The following is a 17,857-nucleotide window of genomic DNA, read 5'->3' as shown; positions in this document are numbered from 1 at the left end:
TGAGTCGGGTTCTGGAGCGAAACTGAGGTAGAGGTGCTCGAACAGGAAACCTGACTCTGACAGCGCTACGGGACCCTGTGGGCTGCTCTGCCAATTCCCCCACCTCAACTCAGGCCTTTGAATACACACCTACACACTCTTGAGCAGGGTATTAATTCAATTATAAATCCTGTCATGCAAGCCAAAGAATACACATGGATGTCTCATCATACGCAGGCCTGACAGACATTGGATGAAATTTGTCATAATGGCAAATGTTTCATGTTGAGGCACTATGCAGCACTTTTTTTTGTTCCGTTTTTATAGCCCACTGATGCACGGCTACTGTGACTCCAAAGCGTTTTTAGAGCAAGAAAAGTGTCTCCCACCGAAGGGAATTTAATCTTAAACCTACAAACACTGCGGCATCGAAAGACAAATTAGGAGATGAGACCTTGGATTTACATATTTTATTCATTTAGTAGGTATAAAGGCAAAAATGATGTGCTGACTCACTCAACAAAAGAATAACAAGAGTTCTGAGTAACGTTTCCCACCCTTCTGAGATCCTCACAACAGAGATGGTCTCTCCTCTGGACCATTACACCCCTCCCAACATGTCAAGCAGGGCGAACAACTCTCAAGGGTCAAAGTTGCACAGATGCTTTTTCCCCTTAAACTACAACCAGCTGGCCCTCAGGAGGTCCATCCTGGATGCATGTGTCTCAAGCAAACGATTGTTCATTAAAGGCTGCGTCAGACATTGCGATGCGCTTTCTTAATTACCTTGGAGAGCATTACGTATTCAGTTTCACCAGGAAAGAGCTGGCTTCATCCAGCTGGACATGGATGACAAAGGATAAACAGGAATCCAGATGTGTGTACGTAACCGTATTGTCAGCTTTGTGTGTTTGTGTACTTTACTGGTAGCAGTGTATCGAAAATGTATTTGAAATAATTGATTGCAGTGCACAGCTGCATCTGCTCGGTTAGTAATTATCACTCTGTGTTTATGTCTGTCAGAGTGTGAATGTGTCTCCAACTGTCTTTATGAGGCTTTATGGGCCCATGTCAAGACATTCCAGCCAACACACAAAACCAAACTTCTTTTGTGTGTTGAGCAAAACACAAAACATGTGACTCTTCACTGCATTAAGTAACGGATACAAAGTTCTCTCAGCTGCCGAAGAATAAGAAGACATGGAACTAGCTGATCTACGCCTCAAAGGGTTTAATATCAGCTTTCTTGCTGTTGAGAAGTCATTGGTGGAAAAGAAATAAGTACATTTACTCAATTACTGTACTGCACTTTACTTCTATACTACAATACAACTTGGAGCAAAAAAAAATGAATCTATGAAACTAATTTCCAGTACAGTAGAGAGGTGGAAACAAATGGAATCGCTTCAGTATTCAAAGACTCAAAAAGGAAAAGAGAAGATGAGATTAGTACTCTCAGACATGCTAAACTCTGTTCATTGTTGTTGGCGAGCTGTCCACAAGGTCTCGAAACAGAGTACGGTCCCCAGATGTGCAACAAGGAAGGAAAACATCTGCTCAAGGTCTTTCTTTGCTCATTTAAAGACACTCTGTTTTCAGTCTTATTTGAGTGTTGTAAAACAGATGATTAAACAGAAGATTGGAATTAGTGACCACAAACGTATAAATCTTCTGAAGTGTCCCGATATCCTTGTTGTACCCTTGTTTTCATTGACTTTGCAGTTGAGTTGATTACAGTCGCATGCTGCCGTGTTCTCTTAAACTTAATACGGTGTGACTTTGAAATCAGCGCTCTTGTTCCTCATACCGTGTAACTTCACACGGTATCTTCATTTAAATCAATAAGTTAAACGAGGTAACGACACCACTCGTCCTCCCACATTAAAGAGTCGAATTCAGTGACAGACAGTGTGACTTCAGATGTGGTTCGACATCTGGTGCCAGCAGATTCAAAGACTTTGTTGTGGCCCTTTACACATGGTGTGCCCTACAGCAACGCGACCAGAGGACTGTCCAAGTCTAATACAGATAATTATTGTTTTATTGTGATGAACTGGTTATATGGAAAGATTGTGCCAAATGTTTGAGTGAATATCATTTTTATTGACCTCAATAGTAACTTAAACTGCAATCGCAAAGTTTGAATAATTCAATTTGTTTTCTTTCCGAGACTTCGATAAGAAGATCGTTGTTATTTGTTTGTACAGAGTACAGAACAGGAGACAATTAGCTGAGTTAGCTTAGCTGCTTCCAGTCTGCTGCGTTCATGCGTTATTCCAGAATGGATTCCCCCACAACAGTGTAATCACATCATCAGTAGCTTAAATTAGCCGGCAGCTGGAGGTGCTGCTATAGGTGTCACCTTTGGACAGAGCCAGGCCAGCAGTTTCCCCGTCCTGTGTCTTTGTAGAAGATAACCACCTGCTCATGGTAGAGTAGAGTATTATCAATCTAACTCATACTTTCAGACATGAAAGCAAAGAAGCGTATTTTTCCCAAAATGTCAAACTACCAACTACACGTATTTCCCAAGAATCATACTTTTATTACTGTATTGTTCTTTTCCCTGAGTATAGACGAAACATGGTTTTCCTTTTATTTCCATCAACAGTCCGATCTATATTGTGGGTATGACTCTTACCAGAAGGTGTTGTTAATAAAGCCTCGTGTGGACCCAGGGCACAACCCCTCTTACTCATATTCATCTGAGAGCCAGCAGCAGAAGATTGTTTACAGCTGCTCTGTGTCTCCTTGTGAGAGACTGAAACACCTCTGTTTCTTGTCTCTTTTAGGACGACATCCTGGGACATTCATACATTCTGTAATTTGTCCAGTGTGTTTGCATTTGATGCAGAAGGGTTGTGATGGTCCGTCCAGCGTTTGCATACTTTGCCTACACATGGCTTTATTCGGTGTTGAGAAATAGCATGAATCTCGAGAGGAAGACGCTATGAAGATCCCGACCATGCTGAGGAAGTTTGCTCACAGACTTTTTGTCTTTTCAAAGTCCTTTTACTATCTCTGAACTATTTCCCTCTTCCCCTACATATCCAGCAAACTGACATCTGACTGAACTCCTTCTTCTCCCTCTATCGTTCTTCACCTCCTCAACTCGGGTGTCAGGAAAATCCACAATGGCGCAAGAATGAGTGTGTCATTTTCAAACTGCCCGCTAACTCTGAACATCTGGTCCTACAGGGAGGAGGGTGACCCTGTCAATGGGAGGCCTTGTCTCCCCTGTCGACGCCACGAGAACAGCCCGCCACAAGGTGAACAAGGAGGCATGTGTGTGTTTTTGAATGCGTGGCCGACAGTGTTCATCCTGGAATGATGTATAACAGGCATCGACTCAGAAGTTTGTGGATGGGGTTACTGTAATTTGAATTTTTCTTCCATCTGCAATAAAAAAGGCCAAACTTTCTTCGGCATGCAGCAGCAATAAAAAGCCGTTTAATTAATTAATCAACAATGCACATCCGGTGCAACAATCAAACAACATGATCAGGACACTCAGATGTGACATTTGATCAGCATCTGATAAGCAAGAAAGTTCATGGGTTTAATGTATCCTAAAACTTACTGGGAATGTTGCTCAAAAAGCATGAATCAATAACATGACATGCTGTTCAGGTCATGAGGCGTGATAGAGACTGAACTTTTCCCTTTTCTCCTTTTTCCTAATTTGTTTAGCAGAATGTCACGATTCTCCTTCGTTAATTGGAGGGTTATTCAGATCACCTGTTCCCTGCCCCTAATTAAGAATTGAGAGCAGCTTGGTGCATTTCCCCTGTCGGCCAATCAGGGTGTGACAACACCCTTTTTTTTAGGGCTTAAGAGAGGTGAGGGATTGCACACTCGGGGCTTTCTGATCCTTCTTTGACTCAATTGCAGCAGATATTCTCACCCAGCAGTCAGCCGTCTTTGGCCGTTTTGAGACTTCTTTGTTGTCTTAACCTTTCTGATTATGAGTGATTTGGAGCGTTGCGAAATCTAGTTGGAGTAATTATGTCTTCCATTATGTTACCTGCATCAAGGCAGACCTTAGTGCCGTTAGTGCCAAAGTTTATATTTGCCGAAATAATTGAATTGAAGCCTGTGGCCTTTTTTTAATGGTTTATTTCCATCAAAAAAAACCTTGCACACATTTCGGTATTATTGAAGAATATGTTTTTCATTGAGAAGGCACTTCAATTATTTGTTTCCAAGTATTTCTGTGTTATGTGGTTGGGAGCCGGTTAGCTGAAATCTGGAGAACCGCCACAGGCTGCACCTTAATGTTTCACTTTGTGTTTTCTTTGAACCTTCCTCTTGATGTAAAAATAAACTACAACAGTCTCTCCACAACAAGTAAAATGTAATAAATGTTTAATTGGCGGAACTTGTTTAATCATGCATACTAATATAAACCTTAATATTTGAATGGAACCTCCATGTGTGGCACCATGCATTAATGATCCCTGACACAGAGATGCAACTGGCATATGAATATGAACTTTAAGAACCTTGGTGGGAAGGAATTTTTTTTTAAATTGACACCTGATCTCGTTTTTTTGTAATTGCACCATATGCATCTTGTTGACACATTAATTCACTGCCCATTTACTGCTGCCACCTGTGTGTGAACTAGCGTCTCCAACAAAAACTCATCAGCAACACTTGCTCAGATTTAAATGACCCTGATGGGATTTTAAATGCCCTGATGAAGGTGCATAAATGTGGTGTTGAAATAAGGAAGAGTCTTCCAGTTAGTCTGCTAGAGATGCAGACTAATTGATTGCAAAACTTGCTTTCGGACACCATTATGTGAAATGGGACACTCCTCTGAACTAGGCTGATGATATAATACAGTCTTTGTTATTAAAAAAGCAAGACTCAATCAATGTAAAATCAAGTGGGAGCTGAATGAAGAGGCTGTTTGGTTTTATCCAAATGACAGAATCAGGTCTTGGCCTCTGAGACACTTTTGTGAAGGGACATTTAACTCTCCTACAGTCTGATGTATTTGTTCCTTTTACTGCCCTCCCAATGAAAAACACTGAAAGTGAATGTGTACAATCCCAAATACACTTACATGCAAGCCAATCCCCGAAGTTGTGGGTTTGGGGAGTGTTAGCTTGGGAACGGCGCCGCTGTCCATCGAGGGTGATTACGACAATGCAGCTGTCCCCACTCAGCACAGTCAGCGGAGAGAAAACTGTGAATGTATGCTGTGGAAAAACTCAGGAAAACTGAGCTGTCTGTCTGAACCTCTCACACACCACACTCTCCCGCTGACATAGACACATAAACAGAGACACGTTATTAAATCAGATACTGTACTTTCCTGATGGCAGCTGCAGCGCAGAGAAGTGTGAGAGTGATGACTATATTGGGAATATAAAGGCTCCATTTGACTGGAGGAATTTTACAGTTGCACATAAAATTCATAGCCTCGTTTGTATTCATCAAGATCCTCTTGCCTCTAATGTAAACTTTTAGCAAGGCTCTAGCAACGGCAATCTCTGCCGGCCAAGTCAGTTGGCCCACCACTGTGGTTTAGTCTGGAATATCTCCACAATGTTTCAGATGGATTGCCATGAAATTTGGTACAGATATTCATGTTTCCTCCGGGGCTTTTTTATCTGCCGCCAACAGCAGGTCAAGATTCATGTCCACTGGTCAACGGGCCGGTGCCGGATGAAATATCGGCGGTTTGATCCCCGGCTCCCCCAGTTGTCAAAATGTCATTGGGCAAAACACTGAACCTCAAAATTGCTCCTGACAGCAGTGCCATCGGAGTATAAATGTGAATGAGTTTAGGATTGTGACGTGCAGGCAGCACCTTGCATGGTAGCCTCTGCACGGTGTGAATGTGCGCGGGTGAATGCTGGCATGAGTCCACAACACTGTGACTGGTCTGAAGACTAGAAATGTACTTTACAAATGCAAGTCCATTTAGAAATGACCAAAATTTGGGTTTATGACCAACTGCCTGTGAAAATAAACTCAGCTTTCCAAAGCTGTACTGTGTGTTAAATGCTAGTTAGCAAATATGCTAACATGCTAAACTAAGATGGTGAACATGGTAAACATTACTCAGCTTCAAGCACCGCTGTGCCTCACAGCCGCCAGTTTGTCGCTGAACCTTCAGTCCAGATATTTCCATAATTATTTTTCTTTTTTAAGCTCTGCCTCTTTTTGAAACAAATATTTGTCCTTATGTTTTTGTTCATACACTAGCTGCATAGAATGAGTTTTGAAATGTAATTATGAATGTCAGGACCTTCTCTAGACATCTCTATAGAACTTTCCTGAAATACAATATGTCCAAAAATAAGTTTGTAAAATGTCAATTGTCTTCTCTGTTTTCAGCACCTTTTTAAAAAAGCTCTTTCGACTTTGACGCCACAACTTTTTTTAGTCAGCTGAACATGTTGAGGAGACAATGAGTCTCAGCATCAGACGCATGGGCGTTTAAAAGCTGAATCATTTACCATCAAGTGATTTTACTTGGCATATAAGAATGTGGAGGAACATAAAGCCCACCAGCACTGTGCTGAGAAACCACTTTATGCTCGTCATTATGCCAGTAAAGGCACTAGATTACCAAAATGTTGATTAAATTCTGACTCTCGCATCCTCCTCTTCCTCTTGAGTGCCTCTCACTCCTTCATCCTGTGTCTGTTGGTGGCAAGCAGCCCTTGGATTTCCGCTCACTGCCCCTTCAAAAAGGCGAGCTTTGGTGTGGGCGGTTGAGACGTGTCTTTTTCTCTCTCTGTGTGTGTGCTGTAAATATCTTCTGCTATCAAAGAGTCAAACTTCAGAGCTCGGTCTAATCTCTGAGACACACATCAAAGAACAGGATGAAGCAGCTGAGTTAAGTGACAGAGAGAGAGTGAGTGCACGTCTCTTCAACTTAGGGTAGTGTTTGGAGTAAGAAGAAGAGTTTATGATTTCATTCATGCGATAAACTCATTTGGATTACACCATGTTGCATGACCTTTCTCTACATCCACACAGTGCCTTAAAGTGGCACTGCTGTAGATGCTCACTGGTGCATCAAATGTGTATTATTAATTCATACATCAATTAAACTACATATTTGTAACCTGTTCAGATTTTAATATGGTCTTGGAGTTAAGAACCACACAACTCTACAGCACAACAGCATACAGTAACTGAAAGGATACCAAGATAATATGTGACATGGTCTTTTAACTCAAGCTTCAAGCGTGTCAATCTTTGATTTAGGCCATAATCATTTCCTTTGTTTGGTATGTGTGGCTTTATTTTCAGATGTTTCAGGATTACAAACTACTGCAGTTTGACCTTTTTAAACAACGTCACCACACATTATTTGACTTTGATGCATGAGAAGAACAAAAGAAGTGGAACAATTCAAGAACAGAAAACAAAAACCCACCTACACCAGCACTGGTTTTTTTTACCTCTGTGTTTCGGTTTCTCTCTGAGCCATCACTCTTCCCACAGAAAGCCAAATAGAGCCGGAGCCGGAGGTAGTCATTACAGGCTTCCCGGGGCATTGCTTGAATGACTCCTCAGGTCTATTCTTGCTCAGCGAGGGTGAAGCGGGTGCACAGCGGTTCTTAGAGTATAGACACTGGGTGACAAACATTCACATAGGGTGTAATTCTTGTGGTTGTGTCTTCAACCCCAATGAGGCATGGGTGGAGTGCCACTTACTAAAAACCCAACCAAGATTTCCCAAGTGGTGCCAGGCACCCATGGAGAAGAAACAAGTCTGGACCGTTGGCTCTGGCTACACGCTGGCCCGAATGTGAATTCCTCAGGGGTTTGGTTTGGGATCGGTCCCGTGCTGGCTGCTGGTTTGCTTTGCACTTCCTTGGTTTTTTTGTGTGGGGTTGCAACAGTAGGATGGATGTAGGAAACAGGAGTAAAGCATCCAGATGTCTGTCGTCAGCACAGATCATGTCCATGTTTGGAGTTGCCCTGTGGCTGCTACCTGGTGGACTGTTTTTCTACATGTGGTCACTGTCAGTCATTCCGGAGGTTTGGTTAGTTGCGGATCAGTCTGGACTCTGTCATGACAAGTCTTTGACTGCTATGAAGCTAACCGTGTGTTTATGTTATGTTTGTGTTCTGCAGCTACTTTATCTGGAGATATAAATATTCTATTTCCCGCCAAACTTTGCTAACATCACAGTTATGTTAACACTTCCCTTACACGCATCAAGCTGATGTGTTGCATCATAATTCACCCATTGTTTGAAAATCATTTAGCATTTTTGACAGAAATAGATGACAGCCTGAATTACAGCACGGCCAGGGTGTGGACTTTGGCTCTGTTTAGACGTAGAAAATGAGGAGCTGCTCTTTTCATGCCTTTTTAAAGGCAGCGGTGGCTGAAGTTCTTCAGAGGCTATCATTTCCCCTGAGAAAATGATTGTGTTTGAAAAGTGTGGCAGCAACGCTGTATCATTTCTGGAAGTGACGCACAGTGTTGTGTGTGAAGTACACTGAAATAACATGGACAAAGGAGCAGTTTCCAAAGCCTGAATAGTACACAGATAACATCTTTTCCTGTGTTAATTGAATTCAGAACCCAAAAAGAGCCACTTCATCTCTGGGAACACTTTAAACTCTGCAGTGCTCTTTTTTTCGTGTGTGTTTAATTTGGAACCAAACACTTTTATGTTGTAATTATTAATTTTGATGTCAGTATGTGCATTGAATAAATCAGTGATTGGTCGTACAAAACGTCCTCCACTTAAACTAAGATAAAATAGAAATAATTATTTGTGGAGCCAAGAATTATAAGTCATGAGCTCAACTTTGCTTTCAAGCTCGACACCTTGGTTGGAGACATGCGTTATCAGCTGTAACCGCCGTATGAGCGCAGTGCAGAGCAGCGGCCGAGAGCTAACCAGTAGGGCACGCTCACATGCACGAACATGCACTGAAAGCCCGTGCGGCCGACCCGGCTATATCAACAAAGCAAAGAGAAGATTGGATGACAACACACACAGAGCGAGAGCGACTTCATCCTCTGCAGGGAGTGAGCGGATGGATCTGAAATGATTGATACTACAGATACCTATGTCTTGTTTTGAAGATCGATTCTAGTGTCAATACGATCGATGCAAAAGAAGAGATAAGTTTCTCTCGACTGCAAATTGTATTTCATGAGAAAGCAGAACTCTCTGTGCAAACAACGTTCTGCTGTACTCGTTGCTCCTCACTGCTCTTTAGTCGAGCTGACTGGTTACTCTGACCGACGCGTGATGTTTGAACGAAAGAGGAGCATGCGTGGAGCTACTTCACAGCTGTAATTGACAAACAAAGTAAAAAACAAATTCTCTTATCTCAACAGTTAAACATTTGCACTTTGTTTTTATGAAAACATGTTAGCACATTCAATTTACAAAAATAAAAAAACATATTTTTATAATTTGCCTTTAAAAAGTGCCCTGTGTTTTAACATGCATGTGATTCAGGAACTAATTATTATTAATTAGCATCATGAATGAGTGGAAAGCAACATGAAAGTGCATAGGCCCAAGCAGCTTATAATAATAAATAATAAAAAGTATAGATATTGGCGATTCTGTCCCTGTAGTACCTGATATCGGATCAAAACCACATTTCGCGGTATCGCCCACCCCTATAAGATTGCTCTGCTTCTTCTTCACATAGCATGTTGTTTGCTGCTATATTGATGCTATGAATCCCATTATATAGCACCTTTTAAGGACTTGTGTCTCAGCAGTATGGCGATACATGTCTTTAAAGACCCCATCAGACATCTGCTGCTAAAGTCCTCACTGTGAACAAGAAAGTGGATCACAGGCCAGTTCTCATATTTTGAGTTTGCTTTTAAATAAAGCACTGACTAGTTTAGAGCCAAAATACATTCCACCACATTATGAACTAGGACAAGTTTGAGTTCGGTCCCCAGAATCAACATTGAGCGTGGAGACTTGATGTTTGCTCAAACTCTGTTATTTTAAATCAAGGCTTAACATGTTTCAGTTTGCACTGTTATCTTCTTATTTGTTTCATTCCATTTATTTCTATCATTTAAAATAATATGTATGTCTTTATCTGTGTTTCTTTAATATCCTGTCATTATTTCTTTTCATGTCTTCCGTAAAGCAATTTGCATTCCTTGTTGTTGAAAGGTGCTTTACAAATACGCTTCTTTTCTTGCCTTGATTGGCAAAGAAAAAGAAGCGTGAAACGGAAACTGAAATGTCTGAAGTCTCTCCACACATAATGAAACTCCCATTTTGACCAGAACAGTAACTTCTCCTCCATCTGTGGAAATGCTTTGCACCAAAGTCCAGAATACATTTTTTTGCTGCAGTGTTCTTGTTGTAAATGATCCCCAGTACTGTAAAATAAGCTTTTACAGGGCTTGACTGTTATTTATTAGGCTCCCTACGACTCCATTCCTCCATCATCTACACTCGCACTGTCGTCGCCACCTGAGCAGCGGGTGAAGAGGCTTTTATTCCAAACACCTGGAGCGTCGGGGATCCAGACGGTCAACGGTACCCGGAGAGATTAATGTCTAGGGAGAGTGGCGAGGGTTCAGTTACAGAGAGGAGAAAAGAAATAACTTTCAAAGGCAACATCTCAAACGTCTCTGAAGATCAGATGAATAGTGTCTGTACTGGTGTACAGATCGGGCCTAAATAGTTGCACAATAACATTGTATTTCATCTGCGTAGTTGGTGCCTCCCTCAACCAACATGTGTATCATCAAAGGGAGAATGGTGGCCTGGGAAATGATTCGATTCGATTTTTCCAACATTGACAAGGTGTCAGCTGTATTTACTGTATGCTCCAATATGTATTAAAACTGGTATAACAGCCTGTGGTTTAGAGTTCAAGGCTTCAAGCTGTGTTTATTGTTCCCACCTGTATGCATCATCTCGCTCACCCTCACACACACACACACACACACTGCCCCTTTGCTTCCAGTGAATACTTTGTGTGCCTGTAATGTTTTATTTTCTCATGTGTCCCGGGGTGAACTCAGCAGTCGAGCTCTCCAGATTGCACGTCTGGCCTCGCCGAGCCTCCAGGCTATAAACAGTACCCCCTGTACTGTACTGTCCAACCAAACAGTCGTTGATTCTATTTCTGGATGCTGAAAATGACGAGACCATGAGTCAACCTGAGCTAAGAATGCTGTAAATACAGATTGCTGTTGACCAAGAGCACTCCTTCGATAAAGTTTGTGCAAGAAGACGTTTTTGAGGCCATAAGGAGAGCATTTTGAAGCTGACTACAACTACACATACTGTATTAAATGAAAGGTCTTTTGATGTAATTAACATTCAATGAAACCTAATCAGAGGAAAATGTTTGGTTTGGAATCCATATAGACGGATGTTCAAGTTATAGACATTGTTCTTGGAAGGGGAAGGCACAGTTCACTGAATCCCTTTAATTTCCCGTCGATACACTCGCTTCATCCTCATGTTACAGCATTCATGCTGCAGCTCCTCAGATTGGATCCAGAAGAAGTGCGGTCGAAAAAACGGAGTTCGTGCTGTGAGAGAGGTGAACCGTCTGGGGGGGAATCATGCAGTCTTGGCCTGCTTGCTTTATCGTCGGGCGCCACTGCTGCAGTTCTGGAATTTCATTCTCTCAGAGGAGATGTCAATTACATTTCAGCCATTGAAGCAAAAGACAGGATCTCCTTGGGAGTGAGTGTGGATCATAGACTGTATATAAGAGGGATGGGGTTACGTTCGGTGTATAACGATGAAAAACTTCATGCATTTTTCACAGATATAAAATCAGTCCAACTAAAAAAAGCCAACGATCAAACACATATAACATGTCGAGCCTCGCCATCTTGTTTCCTTCGCCACGGAGGTTATTTTCTTCCGCTTTGGTTGGTTTGTTTCTCAGCAGAATTACGGCATAATTACTTGCCTGATTTTCATGAAACTTGGTGGAAGGGTGAAGCATGGGCCAAGGAAGAATCCCTTAATATCTGCAGTGGATCCGATTCAAAGGACGGATGTACAAATTATTTTTCACTTTTGCTTACACCGAGCATTTGACCTTGGCTGAGGTCTGCGCTACTCGAGTGCCCTTTTAGTTTCTATCTAGAAAAACATCCGGGAGACATAACGACACATTAAAAGAACCGGTAAATTTGAGCAGCTTTTGCATGTGGGGAAGGGATTTCGGCTGTTTTCCTGATTGCAGGTCACTCATTACATCAGTGATAAGCATCGCACTATGCCGTGGCTGCACAAACTCTGGGGGGTTTGAACAGGAAACTGATTGATGAAGTCTTGCCCGTTTGTTTTCTTTCAAGCATGCAACCTCAATGTAAACACCCCGACACTGCACAAGCTGATTACAAGTGAGGCAGATGGTTTCCACGCCAAGGGAGTCATGTTTTTGCATTCCCCTGTCATACTGAGAAATGCAATGCAGTGCACGTACGCGCGCACGCACATGCAGTGCATTCATAAGGGTGTAAGCACACATATATTTGCGTGCACACACGTTCACTAACCGCACTCCCTGAACTCTTCGGTGTTGATCGAGTCAGCGTGCTTGAAGGGTCCTTCTATCAAAAAGAAAAGATGGCTGTGAAAAGCAGGGATTGTCAGGGTGGATTTGTTTTGGGCTGTTCATGCAGTGCTGCGTGTGCAGATATTTGAATCCCCGGAGCTTCACTCCGATTAAATCGTTTTTTCAATAAACCACATGAATTTTAATTTGAGTCTTGAAGATATATCATCTTACTCTGACCTGCCTGTGCGGCAGACATGCTATCACTTTAAGAATAAATGGTTCATGAACTCTGTCGCTCTGCACTTTGAATGACAGTAATAACATTGATGATAATACATAATCTCGGCTGCACCTGAAGGAAGCAATAGATTACGATAAGAGGGTGCTTTGAAATGGGTTGACGGCGCACAAAAAGATGAGATTTGTCCTGTACATGTCAGCTCTTGCTCCAGCTCCTCATAGGGTGGAGTAAGTCATTAAGTTCTTCATAGCTGCTGACTCCAAGGTGTGCATGCATCCACTGAAGATCAAGACTAGATGCTGACAGATTAAAATCTTTTGAGAGTTCCTTCACTCTGAATGAAGCCATTGGCTCGCGAAAATCATTTCTTTTTTTCTTTTCTTTTGAAGAAAGGAGGGTCACGCTCATCTGCAGGCTAAAGAAGTTCTGTGAGAACAGAGCATGGAAGGATACCTGCTTCCCTAAAGAAACCCTCGGGTCTTGAAAACAGAACTTGTGACAAGCTTGTTCTGGCACATTTACAGGCTGTTCATTCACTTTTTGACACAATTTTGCTCCACCGACTGTGCGACGGCGTCAAAGTGCTTGATTTCCAATAAAAAGCAGCTCGGCTTGTTATCACAAGTGTCCATGCGTGTTGACTGTAACTCCAGGGGCTTGTTCCGGTGAAGAGGTAAATGACCAGCAGGGCACAGCGGCGACCACAATCCAGATGGATGCCTCTGACCCAAAACTGTTGATTTAGTCAACCGTGAGTCAACAGTTCCCAGCAGAGGGGGCTGGCAGGATGGAGGGACAGAGGAAAGGAAGTGCAATGGGTGTTGAACGATTACATGGGGCTCCAGCTCCTGGGGTGGGGGGCAAACAGGAAGCAGATGCCTGAGTGATTCAGAAGCAAAAAAGTTGCCAACTGATGTCAGTGTTGTAATTATCATAGTGTTGGCAGATGTTTGTGTGTGTGCAACATTGTGATGTCGGTGTGCATGAATGATGTGCACATATACTGCACTGATAATCTCTAAAGTACAAAATATGCAGCCTGCGGGCTTAAAAAGTTCAAACTGAACAAACTATTGAATTAAATTCAAATGTTACGGCAGTCTCATCACTCATAGTTTGATTTTAAAACAGCGCCATATTTTCTTTACAGTATAATCACCTTCCCGAAGAAACTTCTCCTCCTGCAGCATGATCCGATTTCTGCTGTAATGTGCAGCAAACTTTGTTGCAGAAAGATATGGATGAATGGTGAAGAGGAGGATTCTGGTGCAGGGATGGTTTGAGAAGTTTCAGTGGAAATGTCTACATTTTGCTTTGCTGGGTATCCAAGCTGACTACAGTTTGCCATCCTCAGTGAAGAAAGAAGATACAAACTTGAATTATTCAGAATTTAAAGGATAGTATTTGACTATTTTTATGTGGATTATTCTTTATACATGCACTACTTCACCTTTCACATCTGCGTTTTCTCTCTTTTCTCTCCATGGCCTGTTGGGTCCTGTCCACAGTATGCGCTGTCAAGTAAACCTGCACTCTGACTATCAGCAGTGTTGACTTTCAACCCGGCTCAGCTCTGCAGTCCCCATCAGCAGCTGTCTGCGCAACCGTGTTATTATCTGGATTACACTCCTCCAGCACACTCCTCCGGGCTCCACCTTAATGAGAGGGAGGCAAAGAAAAGACAGCGTCTAATGGCTCTGGCCACCACTGTTGGACACACACTGTGCATACACACATTTATAGGCACACACTTGCATATATGTAAATGAAATACACTTATGTGCATGTAGCCACACCAAAGGTTTTACACTGCTGAAAAGGTCTCCACACACCATCACAATTGACTTCAGGGCATCTTCATTTTGCAAGGCATGTATGCACCGTGCAGCCCGGCTCCAGTTGCTGTTCGACCCTTCACTGTGGGAAAAGCATGAATGGAAACAGATTGTGTGTTGACATATTATTAATGCCAGTTTCTATGTCATTATGTGCAGTCTTTTGAGAGTGCTGTGCTCCCAAGGCTGTACAATTGTTTGTGGTTTACAGCCAAAAAAACAAAAAAAAAGGCCGGCCTACCACACATTTCTGCTTGATGTTTCACTTCGACTTGTTCTCAGCCGTCATAAATACCAGTGAGGGCTTGTATTTTTAGTTCATGCCTGTGGGATAGTTCAAGCTCAATTCCAAATAGCCTATCTATCACTGTGTATGTGTTTACAGTGCATGTAAAGATAGGAGTGGTTGTTTTTATAAAGGGGATGACTGTGAGGCCGGGCATGCTTTGGGAAATTTGTGGTTCCAGGACTTATATTATGGTGGCACAGGCTCACAGGGGAAGGAGCTGCGTGGATTTATTTGGCACCTGATTGGCATGTTGACTCTCAGGAGGGTGACTATTGGCTAGAGGGAATAACTGACAGGGTGAATAAGGGTAGAAATATCTGTTTTCATAATCAGACATTTTAAAATCCATCATTTTTAGTGTCCCTCTCTTTCTGCAAGAATAACAGAAGCGATCATTAGAAGTCTGTTTGTGCCGTTAGCTCCTCGTCGTCATAAGGTCTTCCCGTGCTTTTAGGCTCGGGCCTTGAGGAGGGTCATTGCACTAAAACAAGTGACTGTTCAATTGTGAAGCCAAACAGTTTTCTTTTTCAGAGAACTTGTTAACTGCAGGCATGGGGCCCATGAACTACAGAATCCTTTGATGATTATATTGCTTCATGTAGGACAATGGTCCCAGTGTGAAAGCGTGAATGACAGCACACGATCTGACCGTGGCTGACCAACGCACACAGACAAATGGCACACAGTGGACGATGTGAGAACTGCGTTTCTGAACCAGTAATGTTTTCACATAATTGTGAGTTAAAGGGAAATAATGTTACTCACATGATGCAGGCTGATTGGTTCCTGTTTACTAACCATCCTGCCATCCTTTAGAGAGAGTGAAAGAAACCTGTTAAATCAAACTGAAAACAAGCGTCATACTATATGCTATCATGTCATACTATGGGACAACATGCTCATCGAATTAATGGCAATTGAAGATAGTTACGAAAAACCTAATACCGGTGCAACATGCAGTTGCAACATCTGGATTAGCTGTTGTGTTTACTTGTGTTTACTAGATGTATAACACATTTAGTGTAGTCCAATGCAATACTTTCACATTCAGAAACTATTTTTGTATTGTTTGCTCATGTCAATAAAATATTTCCATATTCATGAAGACACTAGAGGCTTCCGAACTGTTCCGATTCTTTTTTCTTCTTCTTTTAAAAGTGTTGTTGGTCTTCTTGTCCGTTGTCCGGACCACAAACAGTTAAGTATTTGAAACAGGATTCAGTGCAATGTTGTAGGTCGGCCCGATTTGTTTGTGTGTACTTCTGAAAAGCCCTGCGGCAATTACACAGAGTTAGGAGCTTCCACTTTCAACATGTGTGGTTCTCAACAGTGCCCGGACATCAGTGGGGACAGGAGGGCCAGGGCTTGTAGAAAGTGACGACGTAATGTTCTATCGAAATGTAAAGTTGTAACATCAGAAAATAGAAAACAGAAAATATCAAAGGCCACAAAAGAAATCGGAGCTCTTGTCCTCTTTTCTTTTTGTTCCCTGTTGTTTTCCTTGCTTGGCCAGTTGTTACACTGAAAGATCTGTCATTGTGTGTCTATTTTTCTAAAGAGTCCATCCATCAATGTGTTTGGAAAGTGTCTGTTTTGTAGGTGATGCATGCCCTGAGGCCAGGTCAATGGAGGAGGCAGGGTTACGAAGGCTGGAGCCAAAGAAGCAGACTACTCTGAAAATGGCGGCCAAACACAATGACACTGTCATTCTGACAGTCAACAGCTGCTCTCTCTTCCTCTGTCTCTCTATCTGTGTGTGTGTGTGTGTGTGTGTGTGTGTGTGTGTGTGTGTGTGTGTGTGTGTGTGTGTGTGTGTGTGTGTGTGTGTGTGTGTGTGTGTGTGTGTGTGTGTGTGTGTGTGTGTGTGTGTGTGTCTGCAGGCGAGACGAGCAAACTGGCTCCAGCTTGCTCTGGGACTGATGCCTTTATCAAACCATAATCACTACTCTTTTAGTGTCAGCCTCAAATCTGAAGTGTTAGTGGCCATGGTCATGCCCCATAATATTCTCTGCCGTTCTGTAAAAAAAAAAGTTGTAATCTTCGAAACCTGCTGGCTGCAATTTTTCTGCCATGGCAGCAAAACTGCTTGTGCACTTCACAAAGACTGTGCAGGAGGCCACGACTGAAACGGCCCATCTTGTTTTGCATATTTAAGAATAGCTCTTTGTGTGAATGCGAGTATTCTTGGAAACTATGTTACTGACCAGCTTCCTCCAGCAGCCTTGAAGTGCTGGATATAGAGGATATAGTTGTAAAGCCCTGCAGTGGATTCCTCTATGAACTCGGATTAGGTCCTGAACAACAGGTTCATTAACAGCCAGTCACATTAATTCACTGCCAACCTGCCTTGAGCACAGAGAGAGAGTCACATCCATCAGAGAGAAAAACGGTCAGCCGCAGCCTGAGATAATGAATAATTATTTCCACCTCTGGCCCATTCTGGGCTTTCTTCTACAGGGAACTGTAAATGATACGAAATATATGCCCCGAAATAAGCATGAACAATGTTGCACTGTGTTTATGTCTTCCTTCATACAATTGCTGGAACTAGATCGGCGACGCTCGGTCACAGAAACACTCGTTTCCATTTTCAGATGGAGCAAAAACAGTGAAGCTGTTCAAATTACATGACTTATACTTTTTCAGTCGCATATACAAACCACCAAGAATATAAAACATTTTACGCACATTAAAACAATGGACCATTGTCTCAAAAAGAGTTGTGTGTTTTGCATGTCTTGTGGTGATGCTGGCTGACATATGTCCTAAATAAGTTATTATGTTGTTAAGTAAAGACAACCCAGATGGATCGGATAAAAACATGAACTCATAGATATCACCATGAAACTTCTCCAGTTTATTACTGACATTTAGACAACAATTTTTTTTATTGCAAGTTTTCAAAAAATATTTAAATATGCAAATGAGGCATTCTCTTATTAAATATGTGCTGATATGCATACATTTGCAGAGCAGAAATCTGGATTAAATAATGCCAGGTTTAAAATT

This window comes from Melanostigma gelatinosum (genome assembly GCF_949748355.1).
Source record: "Melanostigma gelatinosum genome assembly, chromosome: 9".
NCBI lineage: Eukaryota > Metazoa > Chordata > Actinopteri > Perciformes > Zoarcidae > Melanostigma > Melanostigma gelatinosum.
Note: the sequence above shows the minus strand (reverse complement) of the source record.